Genomic DNA, 26,187 nt, shown 5'->3' with positions numbered 1-26,187 from the left:
AAGTAACACTAACGAAAGCCTGAGAAATGGCAAAAAACTAATCAGCGTCATACGTACACTTGCTTGGTGGTTCTTAAAATAAAGTTCCATGATAAATAAACAGCCTTGTGTGTAGATATGCTCATAAATATATGAGAATAACCTTGAAGTCTTTTCTAACATTTCCATTGAGTCCTATTTACTGTAATCACTTCTGAGCCAAGCCTCATTCTATTCAACTTCGTAAGAAACAAACAAACAAAAACACTCATTGCAATTGTTTCCTGTAGTTTCCTGTAGTTCCCCAAATTCAGGTATAAACCTGTTTCATAGGTTTATATAAATTCTGGAACAGGTCAAAAAATAAGTTTTTAAATTTAGTAACTTACTAAAACCTTAAGTTAGGGCTAAAAGGGAGGAGGAAGAATTATTGGGCAAATGGGAGACAAAAAAGAAGAGACAGAAAGAGAGAAGAAAAAACTATAAAAAGAGAATTTATATCAAAGTCTAAAGGGGGAAATAGATAACATGTGTTATTTGAGGTACTAGCAGATAACATAAAAGGATGAGTAGAGGGTAAGAAAAACAGGTATAAACTAGAGCTAGGAAAACAAAGATAGAAAGATTGATTCCAACTCATGATTTAAACCATAAGATGAAATACATTCAAATGGTTTGAAGGTACAATGTTAGCTATCGGGTTAATAATTATTGTTCAAGTTAAGAAGTTGTTTATCTGATCAAAGTTGACATTAGAGTTGTTTATAGTATCCCACTTTAAGATGAAGAAAAATTTTCTTGAATTTTGGTTCCCAAACAATAATAAATAATAAATATAAGTTATTTTAATCATTACATATTTGAAGAAGTATACAATACTCAAATAATTATACATAGTATTTAAAAAAATAAATAGCCCATATTTGAAAATATGCATTGTAAGTACTCAAATTCTCCCAAAACTTCTCAAACTCATAGAGAGTTTTGCTTTTATTTCTGGAACTTTTTATTTGATAGAGTTTTGAGAAATTTATTCCATATTTAATAGAATGCAATTGTTACTTCATAATTAAATTCTGAATTACTCACATTTAAATAATTTTTTCTACAATTTTATTCTGCTTTTATTCTATTAGTGACTGCATATAGCTTACCTATTTATAACTATCTTCTAACATTAGCAATAGAAGAATGTTGTTCACAACAACAAATAAAAAGACAATGTAATAATCTAAGAACTGTCCATTTTCATTATTTCAATAGTTATTTCCTAGATTTATAACTTAACGCTAGGAGCTAGGATAAATATGTTAAAAAATCATGATCCTCACCTTGAGAACTTTTAAGAAATGCCAAGTGAAACAAGAAAGTAAGTTGGGCTAAGGAGGTAGGGTCCTTGTGGGCCCTGAGTTTAATCCCCAGCACAGAAAAAGAAAAATAAAAGAAAATTTGAAAGGACCCTAGGGTAATACAGCAGAATAAGGGGACATGACTAACAGCCACAGCCTTTCAAGTCCTCTCTTTTTTCCCATCCAGATATCTGGTTTCCTGTTTCCAGTCACAACTTCAAAGGAGATGTGACTCAACCTTAGTTGCAAAGAATGATGCTAAATAGAAGGCAATCAACATGTATTGATTCCTTTGACTAGTGATTGGTTTCCATGTGGGCATGTGATACAGTTTTATTTATAAGATAGTATTCTGCTGGGGTCTCCTGGAAAATGCTTCCTTAATAAGAATTATATAGTTAAAAAATGTCTCTGATTCCACTGGATGTTGTTGTGATATGATAAGATATTTAGGCTGGCCACACACACACACACACACACACACACACACACACACACACACCACCGCTTCTGTTGCTGTCTTCTATTATTTAAATGACATGAGTCAGTTTTCTGCTTATTGCAGCCATATGCATCCTAACCAATACAAATCCTTTTAAATTTACAGATGAGGCAACAGAGACCCTGAGAGTTGAAGAGATCTGTCATTTGTTGGATAACGGGTTGTATCTAATAATCTTAGCAGTCAATCTCTGATCAACGGACATCAAATTTGAGATGGGCATCTCTATCAATGCTAATCAGACCTTGGTGAGTTACAAAAATGCCCTATACTCCTGAGCCATTGTTTGTCTTCATTTGGAAAGCACCATCCCCACTTTTATATTACAATCTACCACAAGACTGACAGGTTAACCAGAGGTGAGTAGGATCATCATGTATTAAAACCAAGAAATAAACTGTCATGAAAGAATTTCTGATGCAAATTACATGTAAAAGCCATGTGGTGCCTATTATCACTTCAGCTGTCAAAGACAATGCCTTAATCTCTAATAACTGGAAAGTTTAAAAGCAAGTTTAATTTTAATTCCAAAAAATCATAGGCTTATTCTTGATTTCCCTATCTATTACTAAAATCTAAGAGTATGAATTTTCATTTATTTCTGGTATTGTGTGATATGCATCAATTGACACTTAAGATGCACTGTCAGTATTCACAATAAAAACAACTTTCCAATAGGAAACCCTAAAGCAACATGTAGTGCATGGAAGGACTGGCACACTGTCAACACCTTAGAAGAAGGGGTAATACATTCGTGTGAAGATGGTGTAGCACTGGGAATCACAGTGAAAAGGCAGGTAGGTAGAGGATCAGTGGCAATGAAAGACTGATTACATACAATGAAATGATCTAGTTAGTTAATATATTAAGGATAATAGGAGTCATGCTTCTTAGTATGAGTAAAAGAGTTACAGATATGGAAACAGAAAATGAGAATGAATGTTATGGAGATGTCAGATTGGAGTTACTGGTGGAAACTTATAGTTTTCAGAATATACACAGAGAAATGAAAATAATTATGTATGTAAATAGGTTCGTATACACATGTGCATACAAACCTATTTATATAGGTATACACATATACATACAGGTAGATGTGAACATATATATGTATATATGTATTTCCTAGATCATCTGCTAGAGGGCCTAGGAGCAGTGATATCTCAATTGCATCGAACACACCTAGCTCCCAAATCATAGCAGAACTCCTTCAAGAAAGAGTTGATACAAGTGCTAGGGCAAGGAAAATATAAGAAAACTCTGGAATATTTTATTATGCTTGAAAGTAAGAATAAGTTCAGAAAATAATTAGGACTTTCCAAAAGGACACAGAAACCTTTTTGATGGGGTTCCCATCAAGGTTCCCCAAACCTTGAAAATTTGGCCAGCAAAATGAATTAATAAAATGAGAAATCAAGTCCATATTGATATTAATAAATGAAAAAGAAATTTAAAACTTCAATTAGAAATAGAATATTTATATAGTTGCAAAGCACTGCCCTACAAAACACTTAAAAATGACAAAAGGGAATGAAAGTGCTTTTCTAGTAGAAAAGACTGGCAAACATCAAATGAATGAAGCAATGTGAACATTATCAGTGATGGAACAAATCAAAATTGTGTACCATCTGATATGATGTTATGAGAGAAATACAGTATTACTCCCATGATATCCCTATAACAAATGCATAACCTGTATCAAATGATATTTTTCAATGTGGGTTTAGATCATTTTTAAATATGAGTTTTACTTTCATTCAGGTATCATGAAGCCAGCAGATCCAGAAAAAATTGCCACTGAAAATATCGTTTGTTACTCACAGTTCCCAGAAGAAGAGGCACACATGGTCATGCATGGCCACACAGGGAAAAACCAGGGATGGTGAGGAAGAAAAATGTAGGTTTTAGTTTCCCCATGAGAGAGGCAAGGAAATGCTGAGTAAACATATTAAAGATTGGCTAATTTGAATAATTTTAGCAGGTGTGAAGCAAAGGGTTCAACAATAGTTTTTGAGAACCTGCCCCTGGGGTGATTAGGGCCAAGGAATATTACCTCTAGAAGAATGTAAGCCAGACAGGAGGTGGTTCAGAGCTTGGACTCTGGATAGGTTTATGTGACTAGGAATGCTCCCTCTTAAGAATTGGCTAGCCCAGCCAGCATGGTGGTGTACGCCTACCATCCCAGAGACTCCAGAGGGAGGCTGAGGCAAGAGGATCTCGAGTTCAAGTCCAGCCTGAGCAATTCAGCCAGTCTCTGTCTCAAAAAAAAAATTAAATGGGCTGGGGATATAACTCAGTGGTAGAGCACCTCTGGGTTCAAACCCCAGTACCAAAGCTAAAAAAGAATTGATTGTCCCTGAGAGGAGACATCTCTCCCCAGATAGGAATGTTCCAATGCCACAATATCAACAATACACAAAATAAGAAAATATAGATAATACAGAGATTTCAGACACTAAATTTGAGGGACTATCTAAAAAATGATAATTTCAAAATTTTCAAAATTATAAAAGTCAAAGGAAGACTCTGAAGATGAAGTAAACTAAAGGGACCAGACAATTTAATGCAATGTGTGAAGCAGATCCTTGAGATAAAGAACATGACAGTGGATGACATCGAATGGGGTCTGAAGATTATGTGACAGTGCTCTACCAGTTTCTGATTTTGACAGGTTGTATTGTAGTTATACAAGAAAATGACCTTGTTTGTAGGAGATCACTTTGCTCAAGGGAAAGTTCTTCTGTGTGTGTCTTGTTATTATTGTGCTTGCAACTCTTCTGCAAGAAAAATGTTTCAAAAAAATTTTTAAGTTATATATAAAAACATAAAAGTAAAGACATTTTAAATCAGTATACTTTATATTCAGAAAATGTACTTATGACTCCTTTTAAATCTTGAATTTTTCTTACAAACTACAACTGCTTCACACACATTATCACATTTGTTTCACAGGATGACTGCAGATGCTTCCATTTCCAGTGTGCAATGGCAGGCAAGCAAGTTAAGGGAGTGTGCACAGGGTAAATTTCAGCCAAGCAGAAATGCTTACCAAGGCTCAGGCTGCTCAGAGTAAGCACTTTAAAAGTTAGTAGCCATGCTGGGAAAGCCCACTTCAGGTCCACCCCTAAGTGAACAAAAGAAAGGGACAAAGAACAAACAGCAGCTGTAGACTTGAAGGAACTTTGGGAATACTGATAAACACCCCCGTACTTCCCCCACTCCATGATGTTCTTTGTATGTAGACACAACCATACTCTTCTCTTAGACACCACAGGCCTATGTTTATACAGCGGTCAACTGCCTGAAAACTATATTCTGCCCATGACTGTCTCACTGGACTTCCCAATACTTGTCCTCAGTTGGAACATAATCGACCTGAGGAAAGAGCTGCCACCAGACTGAGCTCTCAGGGACCTGGTTTCTTTCTGCACTTAGATCTTTGAGACAAGTCTATTTTTGGTGCTTATTTTGCTATTTGTCTTTATCTGAGCAAGGTTACAAACCCCTGGACTAGTTTTTCAGAATGTGTTTCTCTGTGTCACCATCTCTATACTTTGTATTCTCAGGGTCATCAAGAACTCTAATTCTTCCCATGGATGTCATAGAAAAGGCCATACCTTCCATTTCAATAGCCTGGACTTAATTTTCAAAGCAGATGGAACTGACTGTAGTAAATAAGTTTTCTGTGTGTCAATTAATATACAGATAATAATTGTGGCAGGCTGATGTCTCCACTCTCACACATATCTGCTTTATGTTACCATAACTTGGCAGGTACTTGCTCCTGGACACTACAACTTTCATTTATCCAGCAATAATTCCTCAGCACCTACTATACGCCAGGTCCTACACTAAGTACTTAAGGTACATCAGTGAGTGAAATCGAAATAAATTAGTTCATTCGGGGTTTATGTCTAGCAGAGGAGGTAACGAATAAACAATGAATACAATTAACAAGCACTTGTGCCAGAAGGTTGTAAATGCTATGATCAAAAAAAAATGGGGGGTGGGGGTGGAGGTAGGTCAGGAAATGAAGGGTTTGAGAAATACATGTTGAAACTTTAAAAACCAAACTAACAACAGAAGGAAGTTTGCTTTGTCAAAAGAGAGAGAGAGAGAGAGAGAGAGAGAGAGAGAGAGAGAGAGAGAGAGAGAGAGAGAGAGAGAGAGAGAGAGAGAGAGAGAGAGAGAGAGAGAGAGAGAGAGAGAGAGAGAGACTTTTATGCTATAACAGTACACAAGACTGTGATAAGAAGTGGTCAATTTTAATAATGGAAAACCTTATTTGTATTGCAGAGCTCTCTTCTGAAGTCTCCATCCCCAGGGCTACCCTAGGCCCATGAAGGGGAAAATGGAAAGAACTGAGCCAGGAGCAGAGGAGAAAAAATCTGCAAAACCTTGCAGGGACAGCAGCAGGCTTAGAAGGTTGAGGGGATTGTGAAGAGGTAGGTAGAAATGAAGGAGAGAAGCTCAGGAGGAGGAATTTCCTTACACTATCTAAGATGCACTTAAAGTGGCCTTGTAGATGGTAAATCCAAGGAGAAAGTAGAGAGAGATTTTGCACAATTCCTTAGATGCACCAGTGTTCTTTATTACCTGTTAGGAAGATTTTTCTGGAAAAGAATCATGTTTTCTTTTCCTACTTTGTCAAGGCAACTAATGACCTCCAGGTTGCCATATCTAATGGCCAGTTCTCAGTCTTCATCTTTCTTAAATTCTCAGCAGTATTTTACTAATCAGTTTGCACAATAAGGCTGTAAGATGGGAATGATTATCTTTATTTTATAGATAAACTGCATTTGAAGAGTTTAAAAAATTTACTTGAGATCACACAGCTAGTAACTAATGAAAACAGATATAAATTCAAGTTTTTCTAATTTCATTATCCAAACCCTTCTACCTCCAAGATTAGGACCAAGTTAGAATTTCTTTGGTAAGATCCTAAGTTATAGCCCCAAAGTTACAATTACTAAACAATTAAGTGTACATGTAGCATCACAGAATATATACTGTAGTGAAGTGAGAAGTAGACTCTGAGTATAGAAACTGATTTTAATCCAAACTTTAGCAGAAAATATAGCTATTATTTTATTCATTACTATGTGAATTCCCAGAAGGCAGTTAACAAAGAAGAAACCTTATTACTGACTAGCTAGTCTAATCTAAGTGCTAAAATTGTATTATATGCAAGTGATTTGCTAGGTATTTTTGCATAGACTTCAACTTTTTTTATGTTTAAAAACTACAAAAACAGTATGTGCCAATGAATAAAAATGAATAATAAGGAAAATCTAAAGAAAAAAATCTTCAAATCTGTAGTCCCACTTATCAGAAAAAGGTAAAGGTTCTTACATATGTATCCAACAAAGTTCCATTTCTATGATATATTTAGAAAGGTTTTATTGACCTATAACACAAGAGAGGAAAAAGTACCAATTCATAAATAGAGAGCTCATGAATCTCATAAAATAAACATACTCACATTGAATTATCACCTAAATTCAGAAATAGACCATTGCAAGCATCCCAGAGCCCTCTCCCTGCCACTGCCAATCACAATCTTCTCATGTCTCCTCAGAGAAACTCTTATCCTGAATCTTAGGACCACATATTATTTTGTGACAATAAATATAATCAGAGTATATATAATATCAAAGTATAGTCTTCTGTTGGGCTATTGACACTCACACTATGATTATAAAATTTATCTGCCTTAGATTATTTTCTTGCTTTTGATACCCTGATACTTCTAATGTATAGAAATGCAGAAGCAAGATGTTTATAGAATATATTATATTCAAATATGTAAACATATCATAGCTTACTCATTCTGCTCTTGATGGACATATGAATTTCCAGTTTGGGCTATTATGTGCAATCCTGCCATAAACACTTGGATCAATTATTTTGCTGCACATATGTTTGGATGACTGTCGGGTATTTATATATGGTTAGAATTGCAGGGTTATATTTGTTATGCTCAACTTCAGGAGTATAGAGCTAATTTTTCAAAGTTTTACAAATGATGTCTTCTACCAGCTGTGAATGTGAGAATTCCAGTTGTTTTACATACTTCTGATGGAATTATCACAATAATGTTTGGTTTCAATTTTAACCTATGTTGCTGGCTGTACAGAAGTATCTTATTGTGATTTTAATGTTCATTTATCTAGTTATAATTTTTATATGTTTATTGGCCCTTTGAATATTCTCTTGGGAAATACCTGTTCTATTTTGCCCATTTAAAATATCAGGTTTTCTGACATCTTACTATGGGTTTGGAGGATTGTGAATGCATTTTTATTATTACATGTAAGCACCATTTGACTTTTCTTATCATTCTTTTGGTGATACCTTTAATGATTAGAAATTTCACCATAAAATGCTACAGACTGGATAATAAAACTACATTAAAACAATTAACCTATTAAAAGATATTAAACACTTAGAGAACTGTAAGACAATATCAAGAGAAAATTGAAAATACTTAATATATGGACAGCTATGCCATGGTGCATTGGTCATAATATGAAAGAGGCAATATTTTTAAGGAGTCTTCCCCCAATTGACAAATAAATTCAATTCAGTCTAAATTTTAAAATGAGTAAGTTTACAAAGTTGAAACTGACTTTAAATTTGGCATAAAAATATAGAGACAAGAATATCCAGTGATCTTTAAAAAGCAAAGCTAAGACTGTACAACATATCAAGACTTATTGTAAAGCCAAAGGTAGTTAATTCATGTGCTGTTGGCACAAGGATAGACAAGTAGATCAGTAGAACAGAACAGTGAGTCCAAAAATAAAGCCATATATATATATATATATATATATATATATATATATATATATATATATATATTCAGTCTTGGTTTATGACAAAGGTGACAATGCAGAGTACCTGGGAAAGGAATGTCCTTTCAATGGATGACTATCCAAATGGGTACACACTGTTCTAAATTTTCCTTTCTTTCTATTTAATAATCTATTTTCTTTCCATATTGACAGGTATAAATCTAACTCATATTTAATAACTGCATAACAGCTCATAATATGAATATATCTCAACTAATACACTCATTTCTGTCTTGATTGATGTTTACTTTTTTCCCATTTTTTTTCCAGTGGGCACTTGGGAAGCATATGTACACACAGAATGCTGAATCAAAAGAGTATGGATAATTTAAAGTTAGTGACATATTTCCCGCTCAAAGGACCCCTGCCAAGTATGCTCCTACCAGGAGTGTATAAAAGTGCTCAGATTGTAACATAAATAACAGATGTTCCATTTTTGTTCCACTTTTACTGTTCATGACTCATAAAGAACTTTGTGAACAAATGTAATCACATTAACTACCAATAAGTTAGAATGAAAGTAATGCCATCTCTGCAGAGATGCAAGTAAGAGCTGAAAGAGCAAACAGTGTTAGCTATTCTGTGATCTACATTCAAAAGTGGTCTTAGAGTAAAAATGGAGAAAGCACAGAAATACCCTTCTACAAAAGCAGACGGAGGCCACAGGACCAGAAGCCAGACTTGGGCTAATGGAGAATGCTGGCCCATGAGGTAATATGCTGACTACGAGTGAAATGTTTCCAGCTTCTATACTGATTAAATTACACCCAATTGCCAGAGTTTGAATAAATTGTGTCATCATGGAATCCTGTAGTATTGAATATTGTGTGGTATTTAAATAAGTGGGTCATCTGCTGGGGTGCAGAAATCTCATTAAAGCTTTTCACTGGAATGGTATTTTTGTAACTGGATTGGACTTTTATTACACATAAGCCATTCAGCTTGTGGTATCTTCCTTGAATAAAATGACTCCCTAACTATACATATCCTCCTCCTTATCTTTCAAGGCCCATCTAAGTTCTATTTTCTCCCTGAACACTCCTCCTGAAACTCCATCCCCTAATGACAAAACTGTTCTCAAAATTCACAGTTGCATGTTATCAAGTGCAGTTTTGCAGTATTCTTTCATTATTTCGTGTCTATTGTATCATGCATGCACATTTAGTTTCCCAAAATTTACTATGAGAGAAGGATTAGATGGGAACATACCTTGCACTTTTTATGTGCCAGGCACTTAAATGTCATATTTAATCTTCACAGCTACTCCCTACAGCATGTATTATTATCCCCATTTATCAGATGACAAAATAGAATTTCAGAGACAGTATATGCCTCACTTTATCATGTAGATACTTAAGTGGCACACTGGAATTCAAACTCAAGGTAATTTTATTTCAAAGTCACTTATCACAATATCCTTCCCAAAGACAGCTATGTATGCATTTCGTGTTACAGAAATTGCACTTAGAATGTTTGATGTCAGCATCAATATCACCACTAAAATGGGAGGAAATATCATGGGGTTCAAGACTAGAAACTAGAGCTCTAATTTTGGTTCTTCGTCTCTAAACACTTTTTGAGGACTACATACAAAATCTACGCAAACACCAAAAGATGCATCTGTAACTGGTACCTGAGAGTTACACATGGCTTCAACCCACTGCAGATTGAGAATATTCAGGAAACGAAAATTGTGTTCACACTGAACATGTACAGACATTTGTTTTCTTGTCATTATTCCCTAAACAATTGAGAATACCAACTTTTAACATAGCACTCACATTGCATTAGATATTAGGAGTCAACTAGAGATGGTTTAAAGTATGCAAGAGGTTGGCCTAGTTAAATGCAAATACCATAACATTTTCCATAAGGGATTTAGGTATATGTGGATTTTGATATCCCAGAGGGTCCTGAAATTAATCCCTGAAAATACTACGGCTGATTATACATTAACAATGTGAATTCTTCAGAAGTTAAGTAGAAGTTGAGTACCACAGTGTTCAACTTGAGTCTTAGTATAGACAGAATCTGTGTTTGAAGTTAGAATCTGCCACTCCTCAGACATTTTTATACCAGAGTTATTTAATTTCTCTAATCATTTATCCTCAGCTGTAAAATGTACAGAATTTCACTGGATCATTATAAGGATTAAATGAGGTTGTGCATATAAAGTTTTTAAGATGTTTCTGGGCCTTAGTAATTGCTTCATAAAACTATCATTTGTACTCATTCTCACTGGATTAATAGAAAAAGGGCATGTATGTTATAAATATACTAATAATTATGCATTAACATATAAACTGCTTCAACAAAACAAAAAAGTTTGCAAAATAGGAAACATTATTTTTATTTCCTTTAGTGGTGCTCAATACTTAGTCAGTTATGCCAGGGGCAAAGCCTATTAGGTGTAATTTAATTCACAGCTATGCAGTCAAAACTATATTGGGAAGTTTAAAAGGAAAAATCACCTTTTCCTGAATTCATTAGGAAAAATATTATCTAATAAGTTTATCTCAGTTTTCTTGTTTTATTTCACTTTTCTTGTTTTATCACAAAATTTAGCAAAATGAATACATAGTAAGAGACATGTTGACTCAATTTCTAAATACACATACATTTTAAAATTCTTGTATATTAGCTGAAGTAATAAAAATATAGGGGGAATAGGGGAGAAATAAATATTCAATAGATCATTCAAAGGAGAATGTCGGGAAGGGATGGGCATATGAAAAAGAAAAATAGTGGAATAAATCCAAAATAATTCTCCTATGTACTAATATGAATACACCATAGTGAATCCCACTATCATGTACATCCATAAGAATGGGGTTGTAATTAGAATAAGATATATTCCATGCTTGTATAATTATATCAAAATGAATTCTACTGTCATGTATAACTAAAAATAACCAAAAAAGAGATTAAAAAAACATAATTATTTTTTTCTCACTCTAGTCTGCATTTAAACAATAAACATAAAAGTGAAACAGATTTAGAAGCAGTAGAATGAATTCAGGTAAAGATGGTAGACATGGATTTTCTTTCTTTTTGATGAGAATTTTTTAAAAAACAAATGCAAGAAACCATGGTACAGTCAAGCATAATGGGACACATTTATAATCCCAGGGACACAAGAGGGAAGTTTAGGCAGGAGGATCATAGGTTCTAGGCCAGCCTTGGCAATTTAGCAAGACCCTATCTTAAAAAATAAATGAATAAATAGGGCAGGGGAGTATCTCAGTGGTAGAGTATCCCTGGGTTCACTACTTGATACTGAAAAAAAAAAAAAGACGTAAGCAAAACATTACATTTAGATGTGATCCTGTGGACCTATATATGGGGAGGGAACTTACCAATATTTTTTAAGTTCTTTTAACAAATTTAAAGTATCTAAGGGATACCAATTCAACTGAGTTAAAACTTATCCCAAAAAACTTTGTAAGGACTCATTTGAATGCTGGCCTATCAAGTCAAACACAGATATTGGGAGGCGGGGGAAACAGCAGGAGTTAAATTTGATGTTCATTAACATGAAGGGAAATTTCTTGCCCCACTTAACTAATATCTTAGTTGGTACAGTGTGACAAACAAATTTTAGTTGTGAAGATCTATTATACCTGCTTTAAATTGTATCTCCCTATAGCCAGAGGCTCAATAGTTGGTTAAATTCAATTTGAGGTGCCAGGGGCTGTTAATGGGTAAGATTTCTATTTATTCTCTTAATTGTTCTTTATCTAAATTATCACTGATGATGAAATCTTATGTTTATTACATTGCCACAAAATCAGATGATCTAAAAATTTTTCCCCTTCAGCATAATGATATGGAACTAAAGACACTAAAGACCCCATAAAAATCTTTAGGGATAGGGTTTTTTTGGTTGTTGTTGGTGGTGTTTTTTTGTTTTGTTTTGTTTTGTCTTTATATGTGCCACATTTAATTTCAAAATAAATAATTCCACTTGAACTTTGACAGCATTAACAAAATATAAAAATAATAAATAATGCTCAAATTATCTTTTCTAAACCCATAGCAGGCTCTTAATAAAAGCAAAAATACGTGTTGATTATCACAGTTTATTTCTAACATTCGAATGCCCTCCAAATTTTGAAAGCACAAAGTGCTCTGCCTCAAGTGCAGCTTTATAGTTAATGTGTTATTTGTATGACACGATATTGAAATTTCATTCTTAAATTAGTTACTGAGTTTATGATATAATAGCTACAGTAAAATGGGAACAATGAGTCGGAAAGGAAAATATAATGTTCATCTATACCTATAATTTCCAGCAGAGGTCTCTAGAGAGTAAGTAAAGTTATGGAAATATGGGATATATGTTAAGTAATTTAAACTGAAATTTTAACTCTTCAGCTTTATGTGAGCCTTTTCTTTTCACCCACGCCCCTTTCTCTTTTGATATCTGTGCTCCTTCATCAGATAAAAGGCTGTCTAAAAAACTGATCAGAAGTAGACACAAGAGAACAGGTTAATCCCAAGTGCACCGGTGTAATGTGTCACAAAACAGACAATGTAATTATCTCAGCAGCCTGTTTAACCAGCTAATTTGGCAGCTTTGCATACCAGGGGTGAGCTCATCTGTTCACTATATTGCCAGCCAGGACCTTTTCACCAAGATGACTACAGTTTTACAAAAGCTAGTTTACTAGCTAGTTTACTAGCTTTTAAGCCTGAGGATTGAATGTTTCATTGAATATAGTTTAACAGCTTTTTGCAATCTTTTATTTATAGGGAAGCAACAGACTAACAAAAAGAAGAAAGTGCAGATTAGTATTGTACAATACTCCAAAATGAAGTAAATGATGCAAATATCCATATGTGTTCACTGAAAATCAAATAGCTCTCTTTTTACTGGGAATATCTGAAGAAATGCTAAAAGACTTAATAGAAATGTGATTTTCATGGCAAAGACTCTAAGCCTGGTTTTGCTTTTCTTAGAAGTAAATTTGTCACCATCAGACAAATTCTGCATTTTGCTAAACCAACACTATTTGGGGAATTTGTATGGGCTTTGGAGTCATAATGACCTGATCTTGAGTTCTACTACATTTTCATCCCTAAACTTGAGCAAATTAGTCTTACAGTTTCTTGACCTTTAAAGGGTGAATAATACACATTGCATGGTTGTTGAGGGGCTTATATCATGCATCGGGAAAATGCTTGGCAAAGACATAGCTACACAATAGTAGCTATTTTAGTATATGAGATACATAAAATCAGATGTATATACATATATTCACATATAAATGTATATACACATATACAGAAACACATTGCATATATATGTATAAATATGTATATGCCCATTAATCAAAAACTCAGGACACATTTATATATTTACTCATGTGTTATCTAATGCTTCTCTTTAGAAATGACTAAGGAAAATAACTATCCCCTGTCCACAGCCACACCCCCACATTACTTGCAGGACAGTGCCTCATGTGCCTAATAATACTTGTTGAATGAAATAAATGTAAGAGATGAGGGGAAGAAAAATATTGCAGAACATATACAGTTAATCAAAATTTTGCCACTATTTTTAAGAGGTGTGTTTTTTGCTGTTCAATATTTTCAACAAATTAAGCTTCAAAATCAAACGACAATAAGTTCTGTCGTTCAACAGGTAAAATGTCAGAGCTACCTGTGATGTCACATGTCTCATCATTTGACATAGTTAAATGTCAACGATGGCAGGAGAACCAAAGGCTTAGACAATGATTAAAACAGTCTTGAAGGGGCAGAGATAAGTGGAAAGGCCTCTTGCTTTACTAGAGTGACAAGAAATGCACAAATGAATTACATCTTTGAGGCGGAAAACACCTACGGAGATGATATGAAGAAACTCCATAGACAGGGAGGTGACCTGGAAATAGGCTGAAGAATGAGCCAATCACCATCTCCTCATATGTCATGGCATGGAAGTGGTAGGCCTCCACCCCAAGTTTAAAACCTGGGAAAACAGAAAATCTGCCTTCAGCTTCCTTTCTACTTCCCATAAAGACTGTCACCAAAATGAAACTCACACCATGTCCCTCCTTTAAATCCTCATGTAGCCCTGCTGTGATTAAGCTACCTACATCTCCAAATTAATTTCAAACCACTCCTTTCTTGACCACTCCACTGAACCTACATTGGCCTCATTGCTACTTTTTTCTTATTTTTAATAATAGCCTGGCACATTTCTACCTATCATTAACTGTCAAGAAGTCTCCTCCTCTAACACTTTTTTATTTATTTATTTATTTATTTATTTATTTATTTATTTATTTATTTATTTATTTATTTATTTATTTTGGTGGTCCTGGCGATCGAACTCAGGTCCTCACACATGCCAAGCAAATGCTCTACTGCTGAGTTACACCTCCAGCCCTTCCACTTAGACTTTTCCACTTAGACTTTTCTTAGACTTCCTCCCCCTACTTTCTTCAGGTCTCTGCTTAAATATTAATTCCTTACAGGTGCTGGGATTGTGGCTCAATGGTAGAGTGCTTGCCGAGCATGCGTGAGGCACTGGGTTTGATTCTCAGCACCACATATAAATAAATGATTCAAATAAAGGTCCATCAACAACTAAAAAATATTACCTCCTTACAAAGGTGTTTGTTCCTCATGTTTTCTAAAACAGGTTTACATATTTATTTGCTTAAGTATTTATTGTCTTTCACCCCACCTATCCGAATGTTAGCTCAGTGAAAGTAGAAATTTATTTCATTTGTTGGTCCAACCAAGTGCCTAGAAAGGCCCTTGACACACAGCAGTCACTTGGTGCACATATTTGAGGAATGAATGGTAGGAAAGGTCAGTAGCCAAATGTCTATTTCCCCTACATTTTGTCATTTTAGTTTCATTTTGTACAGTAATTGTGAATTCCCATGACCTGGTGCCACCATTAGTCTGTCAATTTCTTAAGGAGGGTAGGACTCAGATCTTATTCATCTTTGATTATAATGCCTGACACTGTGTGGCACTTGAGAAAATAGGTTTCTAACAAACAAAAATTTTTAAAATGAACAAAAAGAAAAATGGTAGAAAACTTTCAAAGTACTTTTTTACATTGAGAATCATTTTAAAATGTTATTTTTCAAAAGTATTTAAGTGCATTAGGATAATACTTCTGTGATAAAAAAAGAGGCTGAGTAACAAATCTCTGTCTCAGCGGTTAATGAAAAGTACTAGACACTGATTTTTTCTTCTTTGATTTTCAATATAACCCTATCAGGGTCCCATTATTATCACTCCTAACTTTTAGATGGGCAAACTGAAGAAAATCATTGTTACACATCTTGCCCAGAATCACACAGCTAATAAGTGTTGGATTTGAGTTCTACTCATGTTATCAGCTCTCTTTTGAAATTCTTCAATATCTACCATTCAGGCTGACCTTCTGATATTTCAAATTTTATTTTCTCCATTGCCTTCTATCACAAATATAATTTTCTACTGCTCTCTTCTGTCAATCAAATTAATATCACAAAATTAAGAAGTGTTGCAAACTTTCATTTGGATACCATACTCATAAAATATATTTAATAATAAATGTATATCCCCCCACAAGTTGGATTAATGTGCTCTTTGAGATGGTAGAACTTTACTTTCATAAGAATCTTCTAAGCATATTAACAACAAAAACATGTTTCTTTACTAAAACATGTCTTTCAAGGTATTTCTATGATTTACGAATTTCTCTCCTATAGAGAACAAGTGATAACATAGCTGAAGTCTAATTCGTTCCAATTCATCACGTGTATTTTGTAACTCCATATCACCTTTCTAAATCAATAGGAAGTTAGCACTGAGTAGATATATTTGAGTTTGATGTATTTGAGATCCTTTTATGGAATCCTGTTAATATACTTTCATATGGTACCAGGTCAAACATCTAACTTGTTTTTAGACTCATTGCCCAGTATTCTTCAGCTCCTGTATAATTTGTACAATTTACTCTTACACTAAAGCTCACAGGTAATACTGATTTGCATGGGTTAAAATAATTTTTATTTTATTACTAAACATCTGTATATCCTTCAGCAAAGATAAAAATATAAGTAGTAACTTTGTATGCCAAATTAATAGTCACTTCTTCAGCACCTTTACTTTTAAGATTTTCTTAATTTTTCTTTTTTTTTACAGGGGGAGTGGTGTGGTTTGCGGGGGTTGAACTTAATAAAAGTGCTTAACCACTGAACTATATCTCCAGTATTTTTTTTTAAAGTCAGGGCCCAACTATTTCGCTGAGACTGGCCTGGAACTTGTGATTCTCCAGCCTTAGCCCACCCAAGCACCCAAGCCATGTGTGCACTACCATGCCTGGCTTATTTTTTTTCTTTTGATACAGGATAATTTCTATAACTGTGTCCTTTAAATTCACCATTGTGAGGTTCCTCTCCTTTATACATGTTTATTTATTCACTTACTCAAAAAATACCTCTTATATTTAAGCTTTGTGTTTGCACTGGGAATACAGCAGGGAAAAACATAGACACAAAGAAGGAAAACATTGTGCATAGACATATTTGAATGCCCTACTCATACAATTAAATGAAAAGTGACAATTTCTTTGCATATATTGCACATAATATATTCCTGAGGTTGAGGGAAATGATGCAGTACACTGGGGTTTACAAATACCCTCTCCACTAACTAGAGTGCTCTTTAAAAATACTGCCATTTTATATGCATAAGCTATTCTAGAGTTTGAGCTAATGATATAAACATGTAATTTACTCAACATTTTTATATATTACTGCCAAAAATTGAAAATTTATTCATATGAAGCCTTTCAATTTTTTTTATACTTTGGCCATCATAATTTAGGTGTATTTGAGATAAAGGGCAGAAGGAGATGCTAATTTTTTAACCAAAACTCAGGGTATTCCAAGCAGAAGAAACTGTATGAAATGAGGCAGGGGGTCCAGATGCTCAGGAAAACAGTCAATCATATTTGGTAAGTCACAATGATATTGAAGAACAGTGGGACATAATACAGTTTAAAAGGTGTATTCAGGACTGTGCTTGGCAGATCAAGGAGTTTACCATTTTTTTTATTTTTAAAAATGTTCTAATAATTTTATTAATTTATAATTGATATACAAAAAGCTGATATGGTGGCTATACCATATAGATTCCCACCAAAAACATGTGTTTGAATACTTCATGTTTACTTGTTTTGTTCTTTTGGTAATATCCATCCTAACAGGTGTGAGGTAATACCTCATTGTCGTTTGGACTTGCATTTCCCAGATCACTGGTAATTTCAAGTATCCTTTAGTGTATACATTGGCCATTTGTATGTCTTCCTCGGAGAAATGTCTATTCAAGTCCTTTGTCCATTTTTAAATTGAGTTGTTTGTTTCATTTCTATTAAGTTATAGAAATTCCTCATATATTTTGGATAGTAACCCCTTATCAAATACATGATTTACAAACATATTCTCCTAATCTTTAGATTTCCTTTTAATTCTGATGACTGCTTTCTTTGTGGTGCAGAAGACTTTAGTTTAATACAGCCCAACTTGTCTATTTTTTACTTTCATTGCTTGTATTTTTGATACTATACCTAAGAAATCACTGCCCAAACCAATGTCAAGAAGTTCTTCCTCTATCTTTTCTTCTATGAACTCTACAGTTGCAGGTATTGTGGATCACAGATCCTGATAAAGACAGACATCCCTGGGATGCAAGAATTATTTTAAAAATACAAATCCATTAACATGATACACCACATTATCAGAATGAAGGATAAAAGTCACATGATCATTTGCAACAGATGCAGAAAAAAGCACCTGACAAAACTCCACATCTTTCCATGATAAAAACTCTCAACAAACTAGGTATGGGAATAATTTACTTCAACATAATAAAGACCATATATGACAAGCTAACTTCATACTCAATGTGATTAAAGAACAAAAAAAATCATGTTGGCATTTATTTTTATTTTATTTATTTTTTTGCAATGCTGGGGATCAAACCCAGGGCCTTGTAAATGCTAGGCAAGTACTCAAGCACCTAGCTATATCCCCAGACCCCAAACTTCACTCTCACTCTCACTCTCATTCCCTCTTTTTTCCTTCAGTGCTGGGGATCAAACCCAGGGCCTCAGGGGTGCTGGGCAAGTGTTCCTTCATGGTATATGTAATGTTGACTGCTCTACAGAATGAATCAATATTATGAAGATATTTTGGTCAATAGTTATAACAGGTAGAGAACTATAGATGTTTATTTAGTACTCACCACTAACTTACATAATCATAAAGTGCCCAAATATATCATGCATTTGTCTTATTTTCCTATATATTATTTCCTCTCCAAAAGCATGTGGGCATCTTTATATACAATATCTGTTCATATAGAAATCATCCATAATTCAATGTAGCCTGAAGAGTAACAATTTATAACAAAGAACTTTGTCCAGCTAATTCTTTCTCACACAACAAACTATGAAATGCCATCATCTGCTATGTGATATGCATATCTTACAACCTATTTGTGGGGTCAGGAATGAACAGGAGTTGAGGGAACATTAAATAGTTCACAGCTTCTTCCACCACATTTAGAGTAAAGAATGCAGATTTCTGTCCTCATCTTTGCCAGTATTGTTGCTACTGGGTATGTTAATTGCCTCATTTCCTCACTCTACCCTAATGTCAACCTTTTCTGTACCACATAACCATACAGGGGGCTAATCATGAGATTGTAGGTAAGACTACATCAAATCCTCTGGAAAAAAATCTATGAAAGCATAGCGTATTATAATTAAGACAATTTCCACAGCCTTCAAATCATCCAAGGGCCCCAGGGTTGGTTTGGTTTGGAGCCAGAATATGTCATGTTGACAGCCAACAATCATGGCTTAGTTCTTTTCTTTTCTTTCTTTCTTTTTTTTTAAATCAAGAGAAGCTGTCTGGCATAGTACTCCTGCATATTACATCACCACACTACCACAGGAGTTTGATGAGTTTCGATTAATTTAAGCCAGCACTCAATATAAAATGACAGTTGCTAGACTGACACACGAGGACAGGACAACCATTTTTATCCTTGGCAAAAAAAAAAGGTGGGAGTGGGGGACAAGGCTAACTTTTCTTTCTTCAACAATTCCGTGTTATTATTAACTACTACCCACTTACTTGCCCTTGACTTGAACGCAGATTCATTCAAATTAGTCTATTTCAAGTTCACACCTGGATTCACTTCCAAGAATCACTGTTTGTCTCTCTAAAAGTGAGCTTTTGGCCTCACACTCTCCTCTCAGAGATGTACTGTGTACACTTATAACCACCCACCTCATGCTAATAACTTGTTCTTATTAACTTCTACCCACTTACTACTAAAAATTTTCAAAAACAAAAAATGCTGTGAAGATCTTAAAATACAGATACATATGAATAAGTTATTTTCTTTATCACATCACATAAAAATATTTTTTTTAAAAAAATCAATTATACAGAACAGTGAATTTCACTGTGGCATATTGTACATGAAGGAAGATGCCACAGTGAAACCCACTATTCTGTGTGATTATTATATACCCAAAAATAAATTTTTAAAATGTTAATTTAGGATTAGAAACCTCAGAAGCAACATAATGTACTAGACAAGCTAAGGAAAAGGAGCTGAGAAAAGATGGTCAGGGCAGTTTAGTGATGGCCACAGGAGCCTTGCCATGGATGCTAAGGGGTTAAAATTTTTTCCCTAGAAGAGTGTGTTCAATTACCCAGAAGGAAAGTGCTTAATAAAGAACTCAAATACGAGAAAGCTTGAAAGTGACCACTGACTTTGAAAGTGAGGGTGACATGAATTACTTCATGAAGCAACATTAGCATATTTGGGAATATAGATAGGGCATGTTGTGTGGCACCATGAATAGTGACAATCTGGAGTCCAGAAATGAGAGTTAGGGCAACCAGGAAAAAGACAGGAGCAACCAAAGAAAAATTACACTGAAATACAGTAGAGAAGGACATTTTTTAAGGATGGAGAAAGGAGCATATTCATTGCCTAAAAGGTAGGACCAAAGAAGAGAGCAGATTGAAGACCCAGCTGAGAAAGTGGTATACTGGGTCCATTCTGAATCTTACTTGTGTGTTTAGGTACCACCCTAGATTCTGGGACTAATTTTTTGTCCTAAGAGAAGGCCATAGCTCTAGGCTAGCACCTGAGCCTCCAGCTTCTCCTGTTACCTTCTTCTGCTTTCTGACTTTGTTATGGGTCCCGGGTTCTTGGGCTCTGACTTTATCCTTTGTGATTAAGCACTTGACTTCAACGCAGATTCATTCAAATTAGTCTAGTTCAAGTTCACACCTGGATTCACTTTTAAGAATCACTGCTTGTCTCTCTAAAAGTGAGCTTTTGGCCTCACACTCCCCTCTCTTCTCAGTGTATTGCCCACACTTGTAACTACCCACCTCACAGCCATTCCCCCTTTCTTCTTCCTGATCAATATTACCATAATTCTGTTTGTGTCTTGAGTGACCATATGCTTTAAGGGATGCTAAGCCCCTCCCCACTGTAGGAAGGAAAATTTTACTTAGTCAAAGCTAGTTATGTAAATTCTATTCTCCTGGATGGTTATTTCTTTTGAAAGAAGGTATGTCAAAATCTACTGGCAGTCTTCAGGAAGCCCTGGAAGAAACGTTTCTGCTTTTTCTACTGGAACTGGCTGTGTCTGCATGGACTTCCTGGCATGTAGACACATCAGCAACCATGAAAGAACAAGGCAGGACTGCTAAGCAAAACCTGGGGCCATAGAATAGTGTTGAATGTTTGAATTGGCCACACCCAGAAATGCCCCTTCAGGCTTCGGATTATAGGAGGTAATTTTTCTCAGATATATTATAATGGATTTTCTGTTTCTTTAAACAAGGAGTGTTTCACATGAATATATATATATATATATATATATATATATATATATATATATATATATATATATTACAAGTATTACAAGTAAAAGCTATAAAAGCTGATTTTATGGAGGTCATACTACATCTCAGATATCTTGTAACCATTATTGATTTCAATTTATGGCAATGTTGTGAGATTCATATTTGATCACCATGTAAAGATGGGTCTGACTCAAAGGCTATATTTCCCCCCATGACTTTGGAAGTTCTGACCCCTAATTTTAATATGAGCTATTAATTATTGCTTCTAGCATTCCCTGATACTAGTTTCCTAGACTTCAAACTTTTCTTTTATGAATATCAAGGTTCTGCAGGAGAGTATGAGACTATGAGTATAGGTTGCAAAAAAAGACAGACGGTTTCAACCTTAGCACATTTATTGATGAGGTGAACTAAGAGTACTTAGATCTTAGAATCTACATTATTGTCTATAAAAGACAATAATAGTACCCACCTACCAAAGGTTATTTTAAGTGTTAAACTAGACAATGCTTATAAAACATCTAGCAAATAGCAACACCAATTAAGTCATGTAAAGAAAATGTGCTCTAGTCACATTAATACTCCTACTGCAAAATACATCCTCAATTTTTCAAATTGCATCCTAGCATTTTAGGACTACAAGAGACTGCAGAGATAAAATTTTGTGATATCCCTGTTATTGAGAGGCAAACTTAACCTATAATTTAAAAAATAGCTCAGAGAAAAATATATAAATGGCCTTCTTATGAGTTTCTTTAAAAATTCTAAATAGAATGAATTCATACTGCCACTAAACGTATGATAACAATCATTTGGAACTAATGAACAGTTAAATAAACACTGCAACATAGCTCAGTGGGGGAAAGACAGTGAACTCGTCTGGTAAAAATAAAAGAACCTGGTAATATTCACTGCACTTTACCATGTCTGGATGACAACTTTGTAGTGTTGTTCAGTTGAAAGAACACTGAATTTGTAATCAAAGATGTAGCTGGGATCAAGCCCCTTCTCCATTATTTATTAGTCCTGTAACTGTGCACAAATCATTTACCATCTCTAAATCTCAGCTTTTTAATCTTTAAAATGGGGGTGTTGATTAAGTCCTTTGTTTATTTTACAGATTGATTTTTAATAATCAAATTGCATGCAAACAACCCTTTTGTATATGGAAATGTGAAGCAGACATGTAAGGAAAACTTCACTGATCACACATAGTGGAATCTTCAGATTCTGTAGGTTGTAACGTGTTTTTTAGGTTTGTTTCTTTGGGATATTTACTCATTACTGATTCTGAGGTGTCAGCAGCCTTTCTGAAACCACAGAGTACAACACACAGCACAGTGCCGCGAACAGTGATAGATTCAACCAGAGCCTTTTGATGCTGATGATCTTTGAAGGTTTCCCATCTCTAGAGCAGCTCTCACTTTGCTCTCTGTAGTTGATAGAATGAAACTACAGCCTTAGTGTGTGGTAGTCAGTCTGAGTCAAGGTTGGAAATCACTCAATCAAGAAACCACTCAATCACTCTGTCTAGAAAAAAATTGGATTAGAGAAGAAAAACCAAGATGACTCAGACTCAATTCTGAAAGTGTTTTTAATGGGGCATTGATTCAGCCTCTACTGAATATTTACTAAAAATAAAAAATAATTTTGGCAATACTCTGTGGAGTGTCTTCCAGACAGCTGTGACATCTGAGAAACACTTGGAACATTGCATATATTAAAAAAAACCCTCTATAAATAACAGTATCATCCTTATTGAGGATTATTTTTCTTATTCCCAAAGGCCTTAAATAAAAGTTATTTTCCAGGAAGTCAGAAAGCTCTAGAAATCAGTAACTCAGGCACTTCTCACTATTCTATTATCACAATTGACATTTGCTATCAAAGTCCAGAACCCCCTTTCCCAAGAGAAACTCTGCTTTAAATACTGACCAGATTTTTAGGCTGTTCCAAAAATTTACTGCAAATTTAATATGGGATAAAATGGGAAGAGTCTGCTCAGAAAATGAAGGTAACCATGAACTCACATTAACAGTGAACACCATGTGAGAGGAAACACAAGCTAGGAGCAAGAATGGCCACACCGATTGGGGCCACATGTAAGAAGGAATATGTCCAGAAAAGACCAGAGAAACATAATTAGATACTGCAGTTTTTTCTCTCTTCTTTTCATAAGCAAGCATATGAAAGGAGCAATCAACAGTGATTGACTATCCTTCTATTTACTGAAAAATGCTTTATATGGTATTTGATGTATATATAAAGAGACAACAAGTTTGGAAATATTACAACTATATTATACATCCAGAAATGTAATCACTTGATCAGAAATAAAAATTTCCAAGTTTCAAGGAAGTTACAAACTATTTTCTGAAGTTATTGTACCAATTTTTTTAATCCCACAAAGAGTGAATAAATTTTCATGAAGTTGTCTATCCTTCCCAATACCTGATATAATTTTACCAATTTTTGTCAAACCAATAATGGTGAAATTATACACGATTATTCTATTATCTTGCATTTTCCTGGTTATGAAAGACACAAGATATTCTTTTTTTCCCTAAAACACTTCACATTTAAACCCTTGATCCTCCCCAAATTGATTTCTGAGCATGGTGGGTCTTCCAATCTCATCACAGTCCATGCATTTTTAATTATGTTGCAGTTCTCCTCAATAATTTTCTCAGATTCAGGTCATAACTGTCTTTCATGTTATCAAATATAATGTGTCATTTTCTATTTCTGATTTTTTGGTAGAATTTTAGAATCTCTGCAACCCCACCCTCCTTGAAACTGTCTTATTTCAGCTGTGACGGTGTTCTTCCAATTTTCCTTCTGCCTTTTCATGAGATTTTGTTTAGCCTTCACTCCTTCCTCCATTTGCCTCCTAAATGGTGATGTGACCCAGAGTTCCATCTTCAGTCATTACTTTTCTCATCTATTTAGTACTTCTTTTTGTCCTTCCTATACCCATTCTTTATATGACTCATACATCCATTAACTCAAAACCAGATTTCTATCCATAATACTAGATTCTTCTAGCCAAATTACTACTTGAAATTACTTTGGGTACTTCCTAAAAGCATCTCAAAATCAACATCTTTAAAAGAGAATACTTCTTCCATCCCTCCACCTTTCAAATCTGAGGCTCTTAGTCCAGGACCTAGACTAGAGATCAATACCCCCTCACCTGGTCAACAAATTATAAACAGGAAGCCCATGACATTCTGTTGTAGAAACCTGTATTCTTCATTGTGGTTTTTATCTAATATTTTCTGATTCTTTCCCCATTTGTTGTCAATTTCAACATTTGGTATATTTTCAAGCCCTTTCATCAATACTCTAGCTATGGTTTGAATGTTTGTGTTCTCTTAAAAATTAAAATGTTGGAAATCCTAATCCCTCAGGTGATGATATTAGGAAATAAGGTATTTTATGTGGTGATTAGGCCATGAGGGAAGAGCCCTTGTGAGTGAGATCAATGCCCTTATAAAGAGGCCTGAGAGAGGGGCTGGAGTTGTGGCTCAGTGAAAGAGTGCTTGCCTCCTAAGGGTGAGGTACTGGGTTTGATTCTCAGCACCACATATAAATAAATAAAATAAAGGTCCAACAACTAAAAAATATTTTTAAAAAAGAGGCCTGAGAAAGATCTCTTCCTCCTTCTTCTAGGTGGTGACACAGCTAGAGGGTGCCATCTATTTACCAGAAAGTTAACCCATGCCAGACACTGAGCCTGCCAGAATCTTGACAATGGACTTTGTAGCCTCTAGAACTGTCATTGATAAGCCATCAAGTTAAAGTATTTTGTTATAGCAGCCAAAACAAACTGAAATAAACACACAGAAAACATATCCAAATATTGACAGCTCATTGATTGACCTAATCCCAAGAAACTTCCAATGCAACTTTTCTTCTCACTTTTCTGAGCCATCTTGTCCTCTCACATGACTCAAAGTACCTTCTGTATCATAATTCCTACCAAAACTCTGCTTCCTATGTTGAGATGTACATCAAAATCCTACCTAAAATCACCCTTTTGATGCCTCCTAAATGCTTTGAACTCAAAACTGAATTTATTATATGCACTTTCCTTCTTCAATATATCATATCTCAGAAAATGGCACTACTCTCTACTCAGTTGCCAAAGGAGACATTATTTCCTTCTTTTTTCTCACCTAAATTAAATTAATCAGTGAGTCACCACTTGCCAAATATATCTCAAATATCCCCCATACTTTCATTCTTGGGCCACTATCCTAAAGCAAAACTTTGTACTTCCTTGACTGATCTATAGCAACAGCCTTCCCTGATTGATTTCCCCTTTTGCAGCATTTCTTTATTTTAACATAGTTTCATATGGCATGGTAGCCAGAGTTATTTTCCAAAAATGCAAATTTGCTCACATCCACCTTTAAAACCCTTAATAACTTTAGCATTACTTTCTTGATATATGGTAGAATAGCGGAGAGACAATTCATGCCCTCTAAACCTCTTACATTTCTGCATTACCAAACATACGGGATCTGGAAGCCTTTCTAAAGTAATTCTCTACTTCAGTCTAAAATTGCCCTAACTCAAAAGCATAAGAAGGT

The sequence above is a fragment of the Callospermophilus lateralis genome, unplaced genomic scaffold (genome assembly GCF_048772815.1).
Source record: "Callospermophilus lateralis isolate mCalLat2 unplaced genomic scaffold, mCalLat2.hap1 Scaffold_83, whole genome shotgun sequence".
NCBI classification, from domain to species: domain Eukaryota; kingdom Metazoa; phylum Chordata; class Mammalia; order Rodentia; family Sciuridae; genus Callospermophilus; species Callospermophilus lateralis.
This window is presented reverse-complemented; position numbering follows the sequence as displayed.